Here is a 21,966-nt window from a genome sequence, read left to right on the forward strand (position 1 = left end):
AAGCAAAAAGAAATGCCGATATTACATTTTGAAGAAACTTTTCTATTTTGAATAAATTTGAATGAAAAACAGAATTCGTATCAAATGCGTTTGCTAAGTAAATGAAAAATATCGAACAAGCGAAAATCTTAAAACAATAAAAACAGAAGAAAAGAATGGAAAACGAACACGCATTGAAAAAATAAACGAATATATATTCACAAAATGCCTTAAGGTTTCATACCACAAAACTAACAGGAAAAATAAAAAGAAAAGAAAGTTAGAAAAGGTAATATATATAGAAATTCCGGAACTAGAAAACTTTTGCCTTAGTTTGCAATTCTAAATACAAAGTTTTTTCGATTTTTAAATGCCATTACAGAAAAAAAAAATCACTATATTTCAACGATATGAAAAATTTTGCATTTTTATAAAAATCGTTTGCATTGTTATTAAACTAACGTCATCTGTGCAGCAAAATAATATTATTCCAAAACATTCTTGTTCCGTTTTATAAATCCTTTGTGTATGACTTTTATACAAATAATTCTTTTGCTATTCACAATATTTCTTTGTATGTTCCATATTTTAAATGTTATTTTATCGTCTGCATCTACGAAGAAGCGTTTAAAATATTTATCATGTTTCAAATAATACGTACTCTGAAAAATGAGAAACAGTTATTTAATGGTATAATGTAAAAAAAAAATTGCGAAATATATATAGATAATTTATGCTTACAGTATAATGATGCATAAATAATAAATTAAAATAAATCTGTAATGCATTCTGTTCTTGAGTAGTTTATAAACTTTTTTTGTTCATTAAAAGAGTTCTTTTCTTAAATATTTTTGATATGCATTGATGAATTATGATTAATCACCTATTTATTTACCAATAATAAAAATAGAGAAAACTCCCAATGTAATTTAAACTTATTAATTTTACCCAACGTCCATAAAAATTCTTTTTCTGCCTTTAAGAAGTCAGTATCAAGTTACCTCAGATGAACCACCGTTCAGATCATGGAATCATGTAAATATAATCCTTTATTATCTTCTCTCTTTAGTAGACCACAGTCACAGAAGATAATCCTGTATAATTCATCAGTTAACTTTAGTAATTAATCCAAAATCTCGAATCTGTGAAATGATGCACATAAAATGAAGATGCTATAGATTATGACTTCCCTAAAGGCATTTTGCGGCAGAAATCAACTGTGAATATAATCTATTGAATATCCGATGATAATATAGCGGTTTTCAAGTGCCTTCAGCTAATACCCGAAGAAGGTGAGTGTTATGATTGCTCCACTGAATACTGCTGTGTTACAACAACGATAAATCTTACAATGCATTTGCTTCGAAATACAATTTAATGCGCATAATCTCATACGACTTAACTTATGGCTTTTGTCGAATCAATAATATTTGATTCGATGAAGATTTTAGAAAAGAAAGAATTTATGTTCGTGAAGCAGAATTAGAAATCGATATCTGAAATAACCTGCATTTTTTTTCCGGAAAGAAAAAGGGTTTTTTAATAGAATTTTATTTATTTTCATGCTTTGAAAGATATAATTTAATGAATTAGAAAACTGAAATTTAAGATGAGGTTTTATTATCAGATTTGTACTCTTCTGTTGGTTAAGACTTAATTCCATTATTCATTTTCTTATGTTCTGAAAAGCATAAAATAAAAATAAAGATATTCTTATGACCTTTAGTGTTTTTTCACGGTCCTCTAAATAATAATAATTTAATTATTATCATTTGGTATTTAAAATTTTTAAATTACATATATGTACGAATTTTTATTATGGGTGTAAATGTAACATATAAATATGACTCCGATTACTTTTAATAGATGGCGTAAAGTAGTACAGTGCAAATAAATCAGAAAAGTTGTATTTAAAAGGTTTTACAACTTTTGCAGGTTAATGTGTGATCCCTGGTTAATATTTAAAAGAAAATATATATTTATTAAATTTCAAAAACACATGCAGAATTTTTTTTCTCAAAAAACAGCATTTGGGGACAATTATGTTACCTTGTTTCATTGCAAAGAAAACAACAGCAGAAACACATCGATTACATTTGGATATTTATGTTAAATGTGCCCCATCTAGTATAACCTGTAAAGAATGATCCCGATGCATTAAAAACGATGATTTCAATACACTTGATAAAGAGCAAAGTATATAACAAGATTGTTGCAATTCTGATCAATCGTCAGCGGTGAACGATACTAGAAACAGTTAATCAATTTGAACGAAACACTGATGCAGAAATGTACAGAATATGGTGAAAGACATATCTAGATTGTTTTCCAACACGACAAAGCTCGTACACATATCGCCAAACCAGTGAAAGAAACTTTAGAATTATTTCGCTTAGATGTGTTTTCCCACCTGCCGTATTCACCAGGTGTTGATCCTTCAGACTACTATTTGTTTCGCTCCATGCTGAATGCCCTTATTGGAGAAAAGTTCAATTCCCACGCATATATCAAAAATTGCTTGCTAGTTAGATTGCATCTAAACAATCGAACTTTTTTCATCACGGAACATGGCATGAAAAATGAACAAATGATGCAGTTTCTGTGGATAAATATTTTGAATAAATTTTCAGCCATATTCATACACCATATTTTGAATAAAAGTCTTATTTATACTCCCAATATATTGAAATATTTCTTTAATGAAGTTTGTGTTAATATTTCAAATAGAGTATAATCTACAACTGCATACAAAAATATGAAAGAGCAGTCTGGGAAAGAATATGTATATTTTTTTTATTAGTACATCGGAAATAAGTTGTAGAAAAATGATTAAAATGAAAAAATTAAGGTTTCTAGTTAACATTACAAAGTCACTTAAACTAGAACTGAAAAAAAAAATGATTTGAAAGATTCTCATACAACAAATAATTTATTCACAGAAATGTCTCATGTCAAAAGATTTTAAAGAAGTTTCCTTTATTTTAATGACTAAATATTGATTCTTGTTAAACTTAAATATCGTCTGATTTCAACATATTCTTGCGAAACAAGATCATATAAAAGACAAACATTGCATTTAAATCAGTCTTAAGTAAACACTGCATTTGTTTTAAGCATAAAAGTTGAACAGAAACTATATGGATGTTACATACGAATTATTTGAAAAAATATCTTTTTGAATTTCGTAATAAAACAAGCTAAAATTTGAAATCGGAGACTTAAACTGGATGTCTGATGTAAAAGCTTTGAAAAAGGATTTACAAATAATGGTTGAAGATCTAAACTTTAACAATCGAAGTAAAAAAAAAGCAAAATACATCAATTCTGATAATTGGTATCAAAATACACTTCTGAAAACATGACGAAATCGAATCCCACGATCAATTTCTGAGTACGTAAAGAGCAGTTCTTGGAAATTTGCTTTTGCAATCTATTGATTTTTATTAATTGTCTGAAATCTAGAAGATTTTGGCGTTATAAAAGTTCATGTTTAGAATCAACATTGATGTTGAAAGGTAAAGAAGTGTATGAATTACTTAGATAAATTGCAGTTTATTTAATTACTCATATAATACAACTTTTTAAAGTATCATTAAAATAGGAAGTAAACAGAATACTATCAGAATAAATAAAATAGAATAAATAAAATAAAAATTTTATTAATTTGAATTTAGTTTAACAAAGATAGAATTATTTTATCTTTGAAAAAATTATTGTCTGCGAATTAAAATGGAAACAGAACACTATCAGAACAAATAAATGAAATTTTTATTAATTTGAGTTTAGTTTAACAAAAATAGAAAGATAAAATTATTTTATCTTTGAAAAATTATCGTCTGCGAGTTAAAATTTCACGAGAAATAAATATTTTAATCTTCATAGTTATGTAAAATTTTCCTTTTTTAAACAAAGATGTATTTTTTGCTTACAATTCTTTCAGATATTTTTTAAAGTAAAAGATAAACAGTTTGTTTATTAATCACTCAGAGTTTCCTTTATCAATACGGGCGTCATAACAAGAGCTATTTCTGTTACAAAAAAAAAAAAAAAAAAAAAAAAAAACATGAGAAGGTGATAGATAGTGGGCGGAAGAAATTAATGATTCTATGACCCTTAAGTCAGTGAACTTATCCGTGTTAGAGTAGTATTAAAACAGGTATAGCCAGTTGGAAGTCTTCGTTGTTCCCCATAACTTCATGAATGGAGGTCCAGGTTAAGTTCATCTGTGTAGAGGAGAATGTGTTATCGTAGAGAACAGCAACAACTTTCAAAAAGAATTTATTTAAAAACATTCACATGTCGAATAGCGTCCTAAATTAAAACTTTATTTCTGGGAAAATATTTATTGGTTGATTATGAAATTGAAATATTTTATTAATTATGTAACCAAACGATTATAAATAGTGTATACTTTATTAAACTTAAATTCGTATTAACACATTTCAAGTCAGCCGATTTTTTGAAAAATATTAATTCCTTCAAATCATGATTGTTTACATTTTTTAAAATTAACTTGAAAGGTACAAGACTTAAAAAAATATCTTTCGTTTAAATGTTTATTCGCCTGACAATAAGCACATAGTAAATTTCATAATATGTTATATTATGAAACATACAATAATAAGCGAAGTTAACTTTGATGAAGAACGAGTCAGGTTTGATGGTATTATACTGATATTCCAGATAATGAAAATTATTCGCCATTTTTTCATTAAATTACTTCAAATGAAGTAATTTAACGATTAAGTACATCAATTTAAACTTAAGAAATAAAATAGGCATTGTTTGTTTATATATATAACCCTTAATAATCTTAAACAAATAAGAGAGATCAAAAATACAATTAGTTATTATTTTAAAGGACGTAAAAAAATTGCAGCCTTTAAGAAATAAAGCTCTTTTGATATTTACTAGAAACAAAAAAATATGTGGAATTATTTTCATCATTTTAGAAATTTGAAAAAACAATATTATATAATTCAAACTAAATATTAAGACCTACTAAAACATATAACAACTAAGCAACAACAACAAATATAATGGCACATTTTTTGAAATTATTATACTCATAATAAAATTACTTTCTCTTGCAACTTCGACCATACAAAATATTAAAAAATGAGTTTCATAGAAATTTATAAAAACATTTATTCATGCATACTTTCTGAAATGTCTGAAAATTCGATTATTTTCGCATAAATAAAATTTTAGGAAGAGAAAGCTTAATTTCAAAATGTATTCTATATTGATAAAAGCAGAGTAGATAACGAACGTGACACGAAACAATTTTTTTCATCAAAATAGATTATAATTATTTTTAAGTAATAACACTGTAAAACGTCTTAAAAAATTGAATATTATTATCGAACAATTTTTAATGAAATATTTTATTCACATAGAGAATTTTCCTATTATAACAAACGATATTTTTTTCCCTTTTATAATAAACTTAATTGAATTATTTTGAAGAAATTTGAATTCAGTTAATAAATAAAAATTCTTTTCATAAATTAAAATAACATAGAATTTAAAATTAGAATATTTCAGACATCTTATTCCTTAAATTCGAAAACAAGTCGCTAAACACTGAATATACAAATTAGCATTTTATATTAAAAATCATATTTTGTACAAGTATTAAAAATAAAATCTGCGATTTAATTTAAAAAATAATGGATTTTAGAAAGCTTCCCAGATAAATTATTTATTACTTAAAGTAAAATTTCAAACAAAAATTATAAGAATAAGTTATATTAAAAGCAAGTGTGATTTTAAATATTAGCAAAAAAAGTATTTTATTACAGCATTAATAAATTTATGGCATAAAAATTAATAATTATCGTATAATGTTTACATGTGAAGTATCAACTCAAATAGGTATAAAATTAGATTAATATATCATATTTATATGCACATATATCACTGTTATATCAAAAGTTTATATATTAATTTTTTTTCAAAGAAGTTTATTGTTTAAGAGCATTTGTCACGGTTAAGTACATCAATTGGATTTGCGTGATATGTTATGATTGTTTTTTCTTGTCACAAAATACCATACGTCATCAAATGCCAAATTCTGTACGTTTGGTAGATTATGGCTTTTTTTGGCATATGACATTTTAATATAGAAAATTGATATTCCTTTAAAAATATAATCAATTTTATACTCATATCTCATATTAAATTAATTGTCAAAGAGTTTAATAAGAGCTCTATAAGAATGATATGAAGTATTTTTAATTAAAAATTTATTTTATTTAGTCTAATGCCTTTTTCAACTTCACACAAGCATTATTTCAGAGCAATCCTCTTACTTTTGTACGGCAGCCAGAGACATGAATGACACCAAAGCCAGAATTCATTTTTTCAAATTTCCACACCTCTCCAGCGGAGGATATTTGATTTAGACAGAATCAGCGTTTAATAAACAGCGAACACATTTTTGATGACATTGGGACTCGGATACTTTTAAACACTGTTTACGTGAACTTTCAGCATATAATAATATATTCTTTATAATTCAGTTTTTTAAATTAAAAACAATAAAACCAATGTCCCAATATTTTTCCTAGATAAATTACTTAATGATTTAATCACAGGTTTCTGAAGTGAAGTCAACTTAAACGTCGTCACAGAATCATAACAGAAATAACCGTGCATCCCGTTAATACCTTTTATTCTTTGCCTCCAAGAGGATGCACGAATGATTCCAAAATTAAATTAACACGCATATATCACGTGAAAATAAATCGTCTTTACGCAAAAAAAAAAAAAAAAAAAAAAACCTTTTATTCTAAATCTGCCATTATGATGTAACGTATTCAATAATTAAATAATGCTTGAAGCCAAAATTATTTTTAAATGTTAAATGTTTTGATAGTTTTAGCACCAAAACTCGAATTTATATTTTTTTTAACCACATGTGCACTAGTTTGGCATTTTAGCGAAATGAACACATGGATACCTTATTTAATTATACTACTGATATTGATCGAAGATCTTATTGATCAGCAACTTAAATCAAAATAAACCAAAAAAAAACATCAGAAAAAAAAAAAACCACAGCTGATTATCTTGGCAAGAAACCCATTCAATCTAATACACTTACTTACAAATTAATTGAAAATTTTAATCAGGCAAGTCCAGACTTTATCTAAATATTGCAAAAAGAACATGAGTTGATTCGTATTCGCTCTGATTGCCATTCAAGCGGGTCAATTAACTTTTTAGGAAAGGAAAAAATATCCGATCCTAAGATTACACACAGCATTGTTTTCTTAATCACTTATTACCGCATTGTTCTTCACGCACCCAGACCTTTTGTTGCGCTGTTCTAGATTTTTTCTGCCCTTTACTCATTTATTTAAAAGCAATAATAGTTTCTTTACATGTAAGGCTCTCTAATTTATTTTTAATCACGTTTTATTGTTTGGAGCCAAAGGCAAACAAAATAAGTCCTTTCTTATAGTTAAATTCGCCGCTGAAATTGATTGAATTCAAATGAACTCACCCAAGGATTGGAATTTTTTTTCTGTCAGTTGGCAACAGTAATTGATGTACAAACACGTGACTTAATTAACTGGATTTTTGAAAGGAATGAATGATTAATTCATCAGTAGAATGTTTAATTCATAGGATTCTTACTTTTATCATTATTATTATTATTATATGATATTGAACTATGGATATGAATTTCTATTAATAATAAATGAGTATGTATGTGTTGGTGTCACATAGAGAGAGTCGTTTGACTTAGAACTATCGTATTTAATACTATGTAATTTGTAAAGTAGAAAAATGCACCTCAGAGCGATTTTCTAAAATTTTAATTAACAAAAATTAAGTGATATTCTGAATTAATGATATTTTTGGCAATACTTCCGAAATTAGAAGTGAACAAAACTAATTTTTAAGTCCATATTTTAAAAAGTTATCTTTATAATAATATCAATTAATAAGGATAAATAATGATATTAATTATATAATGATATCAATTTATTTATCCTATATTTTCCCTTAATTTAGATAAAAGATATTTTTTCGCTCAATTTTAAAATTAGCTTTCATTGTTTCAATAAGATTTAAGGGGTTTAACAGAAATTAAATATTTCAACTGTGTTCCCGGTAAATCAACTGATAACCAAAAGTTAATAATAAAAATGCTGAAAGAAGGTTCCTATTTATTTAATTTTTTCTATATAATTTTTATGACTAAGACATGACTTTTCTGACGCTTTAACCCAGATTTTCTTGTTAACTGTACAGAGAGAAATAGGCCGGTGAATATAATATGTTCAAAGACAGTTTCAGTACTAAATTTTATCCGTCTAGTTGAAAATGCTTAAAGTTATTGTTATCACAGTCAAACTGATAGAAAGAATACATATAGAAAAAAAGAAAATCGTGTATCCCTTTTATCATGGGCAGACATACTTCTATCAAAAGTAAAAAAAAAATTACAATTTTGGTAGAAAAGGACATAGTAAATTTCCTATCTTTAATTGTTGCATTGTTATGTTGTTTTGGTCACAGATAGATAGCCATAACTCCAAAAACATATTTTTTGGATATCTGAATCATATTTTTTTTTTTATCATGTGAGAAAATGATGTTGTTTTGGCTTGAGGGTTTGAAACGATTTGAAGACAACAAATTGTTGAAGCCTTAAATGCAACAAATTGGCGATTCATCCCAGTTTTTATTTTGGAGTCGGCTTTCATAGTATAGCTTTTAAAAGATCTATCGTCTGTTAATATAGTTTTATTTTAGAGTCGGCTTTCACAGTATAGTTTTTCTATTATCCATCGTTTGCTAATGTAGTTTTATTTTGGAGTCGGCTTTCATAGTATAGTTCTTCTATTATCCATCGTCTACTAATGTAGTTTTATTTTGGAGTCGGCTTCTATAGTATAGTTTTGCCATTATCTATCGTCTGCTAATGTAGTTTTATTTTGGAGTCGGTTTCACTGTATAGCTTTTGAATTATCTATCGTCTGCTAATGTAGTATTTCCCTTGGAAATCACAGTGTTATTGCCTAACTCGCGCAACGTTTTTTTAAAAATAAACCAAACAAGTTAAAATATTGTTTGTTTAATCGATAAAGATTGTTGGTTCAGGGATAATTTCAACTAATTAAAATAAGATTATTAGAAAAGAATGAAGAAGGTTGTCACATTTGGCAATTCATCGCCAACTAAAGTTAGAACTTGATTTCTAAATTATACATTCTCTGAATTCTTACGAATTGTCTTGAAAAACTTAAGTCATTAACCAGTTAACCGGGAATAACCAGTTTCAAACGGTTTAAAACCGTTTGAAACTATCAGGAGACTATCAGATTACGCATGCGTCGATATTTAGAAAAATGATGGGGAATTTTCATCTCAAAATCCATCGAGCTCCAAAACTGCCTGCTAGAAAAATTAAAAATGAAAGTTTAAAAAATTTATCCTTTTATATATATATATATATATATATATATATATATATATATATATATATATATATATATTAGAGAGAGAGAGAGAGAGGGATAGACACCGATAGAAAAGTCCCATGATAGTTTCAAACTGGTTAATGATTTAAATTAATTAAGACAAGTAATAACTTAAAAATAATAATGTTCTGACATGATAACTCGAAGTTTGCAATAGTAGATTTCATTTTTTATTTTTATGTATTTATTTATATTTGGATTCAAAGAGGTCTAAATGTGAAGATTCATCAAAATCTCGAATTCGAATTTCTTGACAATTACTGTATTTAGTATATTTCGCATACGAAAAAGAAAAAATGGAAGCTTTGTAAAATATTTAAATAATAATAATTTTGTATTATGATCAGTTATATTTTCCGAAATGAGCTACAAATCATCTCAAATAAGAAATATAATAAGTAAATCAATATTGAAATGAATTGAAATGAAATAATTACATGTAAATTAAATATAAGAAAACAACAATAAAAAAAACTTTGAAATAAGTAGATTCAAGCATAAGATGAAATAAGTATAGATACATGATAAAAACAAAAGGATTTATTTCACTCTTCAAAAATAATTCATTGTTTTGTGCTATTTGTAACAAATGAGTACAAAATATATAGTGACATACAGTGGCTCAAAAAATTGAGAGTACACCTTACTTTTACTTCATAAATCCGACTTTCAATATAAATAACACATTACCGGGAAGTGCAAACATGATTTTATTTTTACACATAACAAATGGTTTAATTTAGAGTAAAAATAAAGAAAAATCAACGAAAAATTTCTAAATTGAAAATTTTCAGAAGCATTTTAAATAAACATACGCAGATTTTTACCTCAAAAAATTGAGAATACACCAATGAAATTTTTGCAATATCACGCATAGAAACAAAGTATCACTATTAAATTGCATGTCTTTTGGCTCTTATAATAGTCTCTAAATGTCATGGTACCGATTCGATCCATTTTTGGTGGTATCTGAAGATATTTTACCCCATTCTTCTTGCGTAACTTGTTTTAAATGGGTTTTGTTTCTAATTTTGTGTTTTTGAACCACTTTTTCGGGTATGGCCCACGAATATTCAATGGCATTGATGTCGGGGTACTGTGGTGGTGGGTGTAACTGCTATTTACAATGAAAAAGACACCATAGTTTGAAGTTATGTGTATTCTGTTTGGGGTCGTTGTCTTACTGGAAAATGAAATTTCCATCTAAACCCAAATTTTTAGCCCTTTTCTTTAGATTGCTGCAAAGTATATCAAAGTAAACCGTATCATTTATAATGCCATCTATAAAAATTAAATTTCCTACCCCGAATGAAGCCACATAACCTCAAATCATCACGGAGTCATCATCCTGTTTAACTGTAGGATGTAAATTTTTTGGATACAAAGCAGTATTAGGTTTTCTCCATACAGTAAGATGGTTGTCACTGCCAAAATGTTGAGGTTTCTTTCAATACTAAATATAGATTTCTTCCAAAGGTTATTGGTCTTCAATTCATGAGTTTTTGCAAACTCCAAATGCTTTTTCTGAATTTGCAAGCTGATGAACGGTTTCTCTCTAACAATACTACTTTTATATCCAGCTTGTCTAATGACATTTAGCACAGTTTAAGCACTTACACTTCTGCCTATGATTTGAAAAGTTTCTGCAATAAGTTGGATGAACCATATGGTAGCAGCAATCTAAAGGAAAGTGGTAAAAATTTGGGTTTAGATGGAAATTCCATTTTCCAGCAAGACAACGACCCCAAACAGAATGCACATAATGTCAAAATATGATGTCTTTTTCATTATAAACAACAGTTACACACACCACCACAGTACCCTGATATCAATGCCATTGAATATTCGTGGGCTATACTCGAAAAAGTGGTTCAAAAATACAAAATTAGAAACAAAACCCATCTAAAACAAGTGGTGCAAGAAGAATGGGGTAAAATATCTTCAGATACCACCAAAAATGGATCGAATCGGTACCATGACATTTAGAGACTATTATAAGAGCCAAAAGACATGCAATTTAATAGTGATACTTTGTTTCTATGCGTGATATTGCAAAAATTTCATTGGTGTATTCTCAATTTTTTGAGGTAAAAATCTGCGTATGTTTATTTAAAATGCTTCTGAAAATTTTCAATTTAGAAATTTTTCGTTGATTTTTCTTTATTTTTACTCTAAATTAAACCATTTGTTATGTGTAAAAATAAAAACAAGTTTGCACTTCCCGGTAATGTGTTATTTATATTGAAAGTCGCATTTATCAAGTAAACGTAAGGTGTACTCTCAATTTTTTGAGCCACTGTATATGATATTTTATATAATTGCACACAATGTTTTAAAATATTTTAGATCCTATTTTAACTTTTGTTTCTCTTTTTAATGAGATTAAATCAATATATTGAAACGTCATCTAACCAATTATATTTATTACGGTTAAGCAAAAATTATTATATAATTAAGCTAAGCTAAACAAGAATAACATTTTTTCGCTTATAATATAAGCGGTATATAACACATGACTCAGTAAAATTTGCTTTATCTGTAAAAGTATATTAAAAGAGTCAGATTTTAGGATAAGGTTATAAAAAGATCATGTTTATGACTTGGCGTCTTTTAATTAATAGTTGCTACTTATCTCCACATCTAGCTCAAATTAGATGAAATCTAGGAGACCAATTAATTATTAGTACTGCAGCTATATAGAAGCCTTTGTACGTATTCAAAAAATGCACATAAAAACTCTTAATTAATTTCCATATCACGTTCTCAGGCAATAAAGGAAATACTATACGATTTTAAAGATATTTATAATTTTTCACAACAGATAAATTATAACAATGAATACAAGAGAAATGAATATGCATTAACTCGATGAACAAAAGGTCCAAACACACAAGCGTTTTCAAAACCAATATTAATTATTTATTATATACTCGAATAGAAAAGACCTTAAAATCATTCGAATAGAACTTTATTTCATTACCAACAACGAAATAAAATTCTATTACCAGCAGTTCACGACATGGCAAACAATGCTGCAATGCTTCTTTCAGAATGGTTATCACTAAGAGTTGCCGCGGGAATAATAATAAAAAAAAAAGTCACACACAACAACCCGCCTAGTCTTTGTACACTTTCAATCCCATGAATCAAGGGTTGACCTTTTCTTTAGAAAGGGTACATAATATGGCCTGAAACAATGAAGGAAATGATTCTTTGTTTTTAATCTTAACTTCTTGGGAATGGAATGCAAAGTTCTACAACAATCCTTAATTTATTTTCATTAAACTAAACAGGCAAGCACACTCTAGAGATAAAAAAGCTTAAAGCTTTGCATACTAATTACAGTTTAATTCAGCAATAAATAGTTTAAGGCGCTTGAGGATAAGTTTAGTTTAGTTAATTTTAAACCGAAATTAGCATAAAGGAAAGGGAAAATTTGGTAGTAATAAAATGTTCAAGGCTTCAGGCAAATAGAGTTAACCTAAAATTCTGTCCAAAATGGCACGTATTAATAAGTGATTACTTTTGCAGCGAAGGAAAAAGATAATGAACCAATATATTGAAAGTAATTTGATAAGTATTCGATAGACGCGACGTTTCTTATTTATTTTTAATCAAGTAGCTTTTGGTATATTAGAATTGACATGATAATTTAAGAGTACGTTTTCCAAAATGGCTACTGTAGATATTCATTAACTGCTGCTGTTTTACTCGTCAATCACAATTATGTTTGACGTCACCAAACTCAATCCCAAACGATTTTTATATCTGGATGATAATTTATTCACACAAATCGCGATAGAAAAAAAAATGCCAAACGATTCTCGGAATAACAAATTATACGATATGTTAATGTCTGAAAATAACTGCATTCAAATATTAATCTTGAAAATTTTGTTCTATATTTAAAAAATTGTCTCCTTTTTATGTAAATCTGTTGAAATAAAAATTCGATGGTGTATTTTAACATATTATATTCTCCACAAAGACAAACCAAATGTCAAGAATTTTAAAATTTTTTAGTTCATGATATTAGATTTTAGAATCGAAAATTGCCCATTCATGTAAGAAATAATTATAGTAATAGTAAATGAATTTTTTAAAAATGTGAAGTATTCAATATATAAACAATAATAACGGGAAAAAGAGAAAAAAATAAACATTTTAAAGTAAGTAAAATAAATAATAAGAATTAAAAAAAAATTAAAAAAGTGAATTTCCGACTGAATTTTAAAATTGAGATCAAAGATTAATAGTATAATTATACAGTCGATTAACACAGCTTTTATAATTTTTAGATTCAAAATATAAAGTGATAAAACAAATTAATAATACTAATTAACCATTATTCAAAAACAGATACTATAAAACCGTTACTATTAAATTTTATTACCTTTCTAATTCAATTAGTTAACTTTACCTTTATAAATCAAATATTTTATATTTAAACAATAAAGTTATTTATCTTTATATGATACGCTAAATTAATTATATGAAATAGTTAACCTGCAATTTTGACATTTCTCGGCCTAAAAGGGTTAGGATTGTAGATTTGGTTAAAAACACTGATATATTTGAAATGAGAAGACGACCAGAACACGTAAAAACAAAGAAACAAAAATGTAAAAATAATTGAAGAATATATAAAATGGAATGTTCTTTAAAAATGGCGGTAAAAATAACCAATATAAATTTATATACTGGAATATAATAATCCGAAATCATATTCTTTATTAAAACCAAAACTTTTTTTTATGGGAAAAAACAAACATGAAGACTTTATCTGCATTATTCAATTTCTCTACTATTCTGACAAGATAATGAAAAATAAATATTTCTGATGCCATCAAACATGAAAAAAGCTAGAGCAGAATAAATTGAATAATCCTTATCAAACAATCACCATTTTCAACAAACAAGACAGCAGAAAAGAATGGAACAGATTCACATCTTTTCTCTCCTATCCAAAACTCAGGAGCATATCACCGGTGTTAAACCAATTTACTCCGAAATATGGTAAAAGACTAAGCACCGTTCCGCTGAAAGCCCTAACAGATGAACCACATTTCCTTGTATTCAGCTTCCTATGCATTTCCAAAAGAGAAGCCAATAAATTTTACTACTCAAGAACAACTTCGAGAGGCTTAAAGGCTCAGGAGAGAGCACGCACAAAGAGGACGCATATATTATCGCCCGTAATTCACTTTCTTGAGTTTACATACATACACCAAAACCCTTTTTCTGGGAGCTTCCAGGTTTGATTTTCTTTGCTGCTTTTTTAGGTCAAAGATTCTCACCGATTTCAGCCGCGCCTAGCATGTTTGAGATACGGTTTCCTGTGCATAAAGAAGATTTCTATTGTTTCCAGTATATTATTTATGGTAAATTGATGACTGTGTGCCGATAGAATTGAAACAGAATTTGTGCTAGGTTTTATATCCTTTCATTGATATTTGATCCTATTATTTATTTGTACATATTTTTACTCTTTCATCACGTGACACTACGATCACGTGATAAAGAGTAAATAAAAACCATAGGAATGAAAATATATTAAGATTGGCTTATACTCGGCCAGTTACAAAACAGCCGGTAGGCAGCGCATGCTGTGAAATGCTGTTCGGCCCATAGAAAGTATTTGCCGCTGTATTGTATTTTTTTCTTACTAAGCCTGCTTTTGTAGAATTTGGCGGGTTATTTTTTTGGCGTGAAAAAATTTATCATCATAGATTAATTCCGACATTTTTTGCTCTTTATTATTTCTAATGCGAGGTTGCGTGTGCGTGTTTTATTTTATTTGCCATTTTTTTTCAATGGTTTTCCAAATTTAGGTATGTTGATCTTTTTTTTTGTATTTTACCATGTTTCTTTGTTTAAATATCCATCATTTTAAAAGAAAAAGAAAAATTCAGGGACGCCAAAACGGCAATTGGTAGCCAAGCATGGAATGCCAAAATCTAATGAAATTGTGGAAAACATAAATCAGTCCCTTTCTGCGCATGCGTTACTTACTGGCCGTTTTATAACTGGTTGAGTGCAAACTCACCTTTAGTAACAGTACACTGTTTGCATACGCCATATAATGCTTAAAAAAAGATAACACATTGCAAGTCAAATCAGTTTGCCATTATGACACAATCTTATGTTAAAAATATGTTTACCCCATTAGAAATCAAAAGTTGTATATTTAATGAGATACTTGATGTGATCTTATTTCTGCTTCACTCGCCAGAAGCAACTTTATCACGTGCACCAGAAGCACGTGATAAAGGAAAACTACAGGTATAGCATCCAGAAAATGTTACTGCTAATATAAAAATTAAATGGGTCAGATCCATGGTTAAAAAATGATACAAACGAAATACAACTCTAATCAGTTTGTCTTTATGTCAGATGAAATTTACTGTTATATAAAAGTCTGTTTTTACTGTTCATTTTTTATATATATATTATAAAATTTACTATTATATAAAAATAAAGATAGGTTATGTATTTCAACTTATGAAATCGACCTTAAATAACAAATGTTTTATATTTATACATCGACAAAAGAATGTCTCGATTTTTTTGCTCATAAAACTTAGTTTTAATACACTAACCTTGCGTTTCAAAATACGATTAGTTTTTACTACAGGATTTTGCACAGCTAATCTCAGAAAGAAATCTCTGTCACAAGATCATCTTACGGAACATGGAGTCGCAGTTATGATCGTACATAAGATAGGAAATCTAGTTTATCCGTCCTAACAGTAACGTGATCATATTTCACGAGGAAAAAATTGAAGTGAAGGTCATGGTTAATCTTTATAAACAACGAACGCAGATATATATAATTAAAAATAGTGTTAAAATTTTAAGATGTTAATTTAAATAGATGTTAAAATTTTAAATAATTCTTTAATTTGTAAGTAATGATTAATCTTTATAAACGATGAACACAGATATTTATAATTCAAAATAGATATTAAATATGTTAAAATTTTAATTCTTTAATCTGTAAGTTAAAGGTCATGGACAATCTTTATTTATGTAATCTGCAGAGAGTTAATAACTTTGCAAAAACTACATTGCCTTCTATATTTATTGGCTATCAAATTTTTTATACCAAATAAAAACTTGAAATTAATATTTCAAAACAAATTTTCCTAAAATTATTTTAATACGCATTAAATAATATTGAATTAAAAAAATGTCACAAAAACATTATATTTATTCAACATAATTTCATTATCAAACGCATTACTTACTTAAGGTGTTCGTACACACTAGAAGATTTTTTTTTTAATTTTAACTTTAAAAATTCAATTTTTTCACAGTAGGTCATAAATATATGTTTAAACTCATTTCAGTGAGAAAAAAACCGTATTACACTAATTATTAATTAATTAAATAATATTTAATGAGCTAATTAGCCTATTTTTTGAAACATGATATCTTAAATTGTAATTTGTACAGACACACAATTCTAGTTGCAAATTATGCCTAATATCAGTCTTCATGTTGTCTGCCTCAATCAAGTTATAAAAATATATAATTTTCTTTTAGCAATTTTTTCATCAACGATGAATAGAAAAAGCGAGATTTTTTTTCTGTCATTTTAACTTTTAAATAGCTATTAAAAATTTATTTCTATTAATATAACTTTGATTGAGGCACAAAACATCTACTGTTTCATACAGATTATTTTGATATATAAATAATTGCATTTGGTTCATTTGTTGTTGAGTTATGATTGTTTGAATGAAGCAACATAGTGAAAAAATATCATTCTTCATAAAATGAGTTTAAAAAACACCGAAACTAGAGTTTTTAGTGAAAATACCTCAAAAAATACTTATAACTCGAAAAATATTCCGAATATTGACAACATCTTGGTATCGTTTAAAAGCTAAAGAATAAGAGAACATTTTGAAGCAATAAAAAAAAAAAAAAAATCGATATTTTGAACGATTTTCGAAGTTCCAAGTGTGTATGTACACCTTAAAAACACTAAAAACATCTAACCAAAATTTCCTTAATTTATCTTAACTTAAATCGAGGACAAATCTTTAAAAAATATTTATATATTTTTTCTATTACATAAAAAAATAGTGGCAACATTATCCAAGTTTCAGCACAATGCACCAGTGCTTTTCCATCAACACATCCTAATAAAAGCCCTTTTAGCCAATGATTCATCGGTCCAAAAACGATCATTACTCACCATCTATTCCATTAAACATGCAAAAAGGGAGCAGGGATTACACTGTCATCAGAGATTGATAGTTGGTGGAGATAGTGGTTAGCGGAGCATTTAATCACCTGACGAAACAAAGGTGCGAAGACGTGATACAACTGCTCAAATAGGTGGACGATGCTCCTTTGTCCAACGCAACTTCTAACACTGGACACGGGGGATTGAGCTGTTACTATATTAATCTCCCCCCATTGTGGAAAAGGCTCATCAAAGTTTCAGGGTTGAGGTCTTGGCATGAAAGGAAGGAAAGGTATTTTAGTTAACAGGTAACGTTTTCAGGAAATTGCGTTTTGGTAATGAAGTGGCGGAGTTCAAAAATCGTAATATTGATTGGCAGAATGATGCTAAAATAAAGTGTTGAATTACAGAACGAATCTATTCATAGCTTTTTGGGTTTAAGAGAAGGCCAGTCTCGGGTTAAGGAAATAATAATATCATTTGAAGTACTTGCAAAGAATAGTAATTCTGGAAGAGACAAACAATAGGAAACTGCAAATTAAATATAAACCCAGAAAGGATTAGAAATTGGATGAACGCATTTTCACACCCGATAGACACGCACAAGAGATAAAGCACGAAGACTCACACACCCTTAGAAACACGAACACATGTTAAGAATAGTTATAACGATATATTCTTCATACAACAGTGCTTTAAACAAGTATAATGAGTCTTTCTTTTCTTGAAGTCGGCAAAACAAAAAATGGAACAATTATTTTATAGCACCTTTTATATTTTGATATTCAATCAGAGATATTTCATTCATGGGTTCATTTCAATAGAACCCATTTCTTTAAAAAAAAAAATGATGTAAAAAAACTTAATACAATTTTTAGAAGATGAACTAGATCAAACAAGACAAATAATTTTTTTATAAATAACTAGAAAAAGAAATAACGAAAAAAAAAAGAAAAAAAAGAGAAAAAAATATATTAACGATATTAACATATTAATCGCAATGCCAATTGTATTTCTCATGCTATTTTTGACAATCTGATTTGGTCAGTAATGATATTTATATGTCTGTTTACTTCTTTTAAGAAAAAATACTACAGCCATATGTGTTTATTTTTCCTCTATTGCAATAGTTCATGTATGAAAGATAGCAAGAGTTTATATTTTATAAACAACTATAAATATTATATCAACACATTCTGCAACTCTTGCCGAGCAAAATTTACATAATGTGTGATAGAGGTTTTTTTTTTTTTTTTTTCTTTTTGCATAATAGGAAATAAATTGTTGAAAATGGGAGGCTGCGTTTTCAATTAAGTTAAATTGCAGATGGAGACTATAGAGAAAGCAGAATTATAAAACTATTAAGTAATAAAATCGCAATCATTTCTTCTTTGCGCCAATTTATCTTTATACAAATATATTATTTTTTACTCTGAACACTAAAAAAGTATTAAAAAAACTTCAGAAAAAAACGTAAAATAACCAATAATTATATCAAAATCGGCGAATTAAAGAATGGGCCTAAAAACAAAAAGTAACTATAAGATACCTAATACAAAGCATTGTTTTTAATTTAAATGAAGTTTCATACTAAAAAGTTAGCATTGCTTAGAATTTGGAGAAAAGAATCATATTAATCTAAAAATGTAGGAAAAATTATTTAGTATAAAAATGTGCTTTTTAAATATTCCATATGTATCCAAAATCAAATATTTTATTCACTTCGAAACAGAGGAAATATTTAAAATTGTATTTCACTAGTTTCATAAAATTAAAAAAAAAATGCTTGTGCTTTTTAAATAATAAAATTAAGCTCTAGCATTGAAATAAATGATTAAATGAATGCTTTATTAGAACACTATAAAGCAGAAAATGATTTTTTAAAACCTAGAAAAATGTAGGTGAAAAACGAAATCAGAAAAAAATGAGATTCTGCTTGAAATAATTTTTGGTAAATTGGAGTTTTATCTACATTATAGTTTATAATAAGTTTTTAATGAATGTTTATAAATGTTCTTCCTTATGATATATGTGGCTTAATTATTTTATTATATTGTTTTCAGAACCTTACGCTTTCAAATGAAGTTTTTAAAATAAAAATTCATTTTCAACATTACAGTAATTTACTAAAAGTTTAAGAACTTTTTCTATTTTTAATATTTTCCACCTTTTAATCTTGGCCATATTTCATAATTCAATAACATAAACATTGTATAGTATCGTAATGATTTCTTTTTTCTCAATTTCATAACAAAATTGGTCTTTTTTTAATGGGAAAAGAATTTATTAAAATTAATTTATCAATTTATAATTAAATTCTAAAAATATCAAAATGGCGTAGTGAAATCAAGATTTTATAACTATAAAAAAATTCAGAACAGATAATAGAAAATAAGGTAAATTCTATGTTTATAAACTTAAAACACGTCAGATTAAATAAGAATGTTTATAAAGAGCAATTCTTTCCAAATTAAAAAAGCGCCATTATTTAGCGCCATTTTAATCAAAATTTTATAATACAATATATTCAACTATGTGTCCTAAATTTATTGTAACCATTTGAATTTTACGCAAAGTTTTACGATAGGAGCTGATATGAAAGCGTATTCCTATATTGATGCTGCCTTCCAAATATTCTAATGTATAGATCAAGCAAAGATCAAAGGCTTGAAATATTCTGTTCAGAATTCTCTTTTCGAATACAGTTCTACCGAATTGTAACTCTACTGTTTATGATTAGCATATCAAAGCCAAACTGAATTCGAAATGTAGCTAGCTCTATATACAAAACTCTATTGTTTGCTTCAATGTATGTGCAGATCAAGGCGAAGTCCGATTAAAAGCTAAAGTAAATTATAAATGCAATACAAACAGAAACGAATTATAAATTAAGAGGATAATCTTTCCATTAGCAATTTAGAACTACATTAATATGTTCCTGTTTGTGAATGAAGTTTTAAGCCGATTATGTGGATATTTCAAGACTTGAAAATCGAAGCATTTCGTTTCTAAAACGGGTTATTTTCTGAAATAAAGAAGCTTATAATATGCTAAGTAATTAAAATGTCATTTTTAAGAACGTGTTTACAAAAAGGGATCGAATTTTGTTAAAAACACGAGCTAAAACGATTCCTCTTTGTTTAGAAAAAGAACCAAACGATTATGAGAATATTTTCGGATGTTGCCATGGAAAATGAAAAAAAATTGAAGAGATAATAGTAATCTAAATAATTTGAAAGTAAAATATATAAGTAATTAAATTTTTAGAATTGAAAACGTTTGCCCATATTGCTATTTATTTATTTATTTTAAAGTAATTTAATCTTTTCATTTTTTTTATGGATTAAATTTCAATAAAGGTTTATCAATGCAAGTATTAAGATGACAGCTGCAATTTAATATTCTTTCCAGATATTTTTTGGAGTATTATATTTTTAAAGTAAAAGATAAATTTATTTACAATTAAAAAGTCTTTTTTTTAATATGATAATGTGTTAAGAATGGCATTTCTCCTCCTGTAAATTGATGATGTAAAAGTTGCAACACCCAGAAATTCAACAACTGATGCAATTTAACCAGATGAATTAAGCCTAAAAATTATAATGGTACGATGCTTTGAATTAGGGTTTTGGATTTGAGCTATATCGTTCACAGGCAGATCAGTCGTTTTTTTATTTTTATTTTTCTTCCTTTTTATAAAAGAAGTATACAAAGTGATGAAACTGTCAAGAATTCACCATTCAGAATTTTTCAAAAAAATTTGGGAAATAAATGTTTGTTTTTCTGTGAACACAAAAATTCAAAAATGCAACAAACTTTAAAGTTAAAACTTTGTTTATGGATTTTATGCCAAAATTGTAGGTATTTTTCCATATTTTGGACAAAATTCATCAATGCAAAGTCTGTCCATTCATCCGTGTTTATGTTAATATGATAATTCATAAAAAAACCAGACAAATATAATGAATTTTACTTTGTACTGTTATTATCCTAATAATAGATAGATCCATATCAAATTATAGAAAAAATCCGTCTACCCATAGACAGTCTGTCTATCTGCCATTTTACTTGTACGTGAACGATAAAATTCAAAAGCACAATAGCCGAGAAAATTTGATATATTATCTTTATATTAAAATGCTTGTATGATACTCTGTCCTCAAAGACGAAGCTAAACGCAAAACAATTCATATTAGAATGCAAAGAAATATAAAATGCTATTAATATTGAATGAAAATAAGTCTTCTTATGCATAGTTTGAGACAATAAAATAGAATCGAAAATAGCTGAATCTGA

At 27.3% G+C, this 21,966-nt stretch overlaps 1 protein-coding gene across 2 annotated transcripts in view; it reads right to left on the bottom strand.

The window, feature by feature from the left end:
* Positions 1-21,966, bottom strand: part of LOC129980931 (uncharacterized) — a 259,342-nt gene that overhangs the window by 62,790 nt on the left and 174,586 nt on the right. The gene's annotated exons all lie outside the window — the stretch shown is intronic.

Source organism: Argiope bruennichi, chromosome 8 (assembly GCF_947563725.1).
Source record: "Argiope bruennichi chromosome 8, qqArgBrue1.1, whole genome shotgun sequence".
Taxonomy (NCBI): domain Eukaryota; kingdom Metazoa; phylum Arthropoda; class Arachnida; order Araneae; family Araneidae; genus Argiope; species Argiope bruennichi.